At 40.5% G+C, this 1,202-nt stretch overlaps 1 protein-coding gene across 1 annotated transcript in view; it reads right to left on the bottom strand.

Moving 5' to 3' along the window:
- The window catches only part of LOC106883085 (lysosomal alpha-mannosidase), a 51,033-nt gene that overhangs the window by 17,228 nt on the left and 32,603 nt on the right, over positions 1-1,202 (bottom strand). The gene's annotated exons all lie outside the window — the stretch shown is intronic.

The raw sequence follows: 1,202 nt of genomic DNA, 5'->3' as shown, positions 1-1,202 counted from the left end.
ATTAACATTTAACATGTAACAGCTATCTCTGAAAAGTGCAGGGTTTCATAATTGGACTGTTACCTAACACTTTGTTGAATCCCCAACACAAAACTGATTGGTAAGATCAACCATAATGAATATATAATACTGTACACTTCAATTAATATAAATATATATATATATATATATATATATCTTATATACACAGTGTTCAAGCTAAATTTTGATAATTTTTATGTCTCCTTTTTTCAAGAAGAGCTTAATGTATTGGTGAACAGTCAACAGTATCGGAGACCATAAAGATTAAAGTTGTAGTCGAGAAAGAAGTTAGCTGATATGGAGGGTTGGAAGCCATCTGAATATTTGAAAAGAATATTTGATGATTCACACCAGCTATCAAAATGCAGTCATCATGGTTGCTGCTCAATGCTCTGTGAACATTGTAAAAGCTGTGAGACATGACACAGACAGCCGCAACAGAGACTAAAATACCATGGCCAACAAGAAGGAACACAGCAGGTGTTCTGGCAGTGTCCACACACTAGAATTTGGGAGTAGCTGTTGGGAGAATTTCTATGACTTCACCCAATTTCTGGACTCCTAATCCCACCAGGTGTAATCCTATAGATTACTATGTGTGGGGCACAATTGAGAAAGACACCAACTACTCTGCCTGCAACACCAAGACCAAGCTGGTGGCTAAGATGAAGGAGATGTTCAAAGATTTTCCCAGGGACACAGTGAGGAATGCATGCACCAGGTTCTGGAACACTTTGATACCATGGCAGAAGATGAGCGAAGCTACTTTGAGTAAACTGTTATCTCCCAGCCCTAATCTAGGTAATATCTTCTGAAGTTTTTAAAATATTTTTGTTTTGGGATGGGATATTGGGTTCACTTTCTCTTTTATGCAAACTGCCAAATTTATGCTCAAATACCCTCTGCCCACCCACATGCGTGCATCTATATATCATCATCATCATCATCGTCGTCGTTTAATGTCCGCTTTCCATGCTGGCATGGGTTGGACGATTTGACTGAGGACTGGTGAAACTGGATGGCTACACCAGGCTCCAATCTGATTTGGCAGAGTTTCTACAGCTGGATGCCCTTCCTAACGCCAACCACTCAGAGAGAGTAGTGGGTGATTTTACGTGTCACCTGCATGAAGGCCAGTCAGGCGGTACTGGCAACGGCCACGCTCAAGATGGTGTATTTTA

The sequence above is a fragment of the Octopus bimaculoides genome, chromosome 5, assembly GCF_001194135.2.
Source record: "Octopus bimaculoides isolate UCB-OBI-ISO-001 chromosome 5, ASM119413v2, whole genome shotgun sequence".
Classification (NCBI taxonomy): Eukaryota; Metazoa; Mollusca; class Cephalopoda; order Octopoda; family Octopodidae; genus Octopus; species Octopus bimaculoides.
Note: the sequence above shows the minus strand (reverse complement) of the source record. Positions and strands in the feature narration are given on the sequence as shown.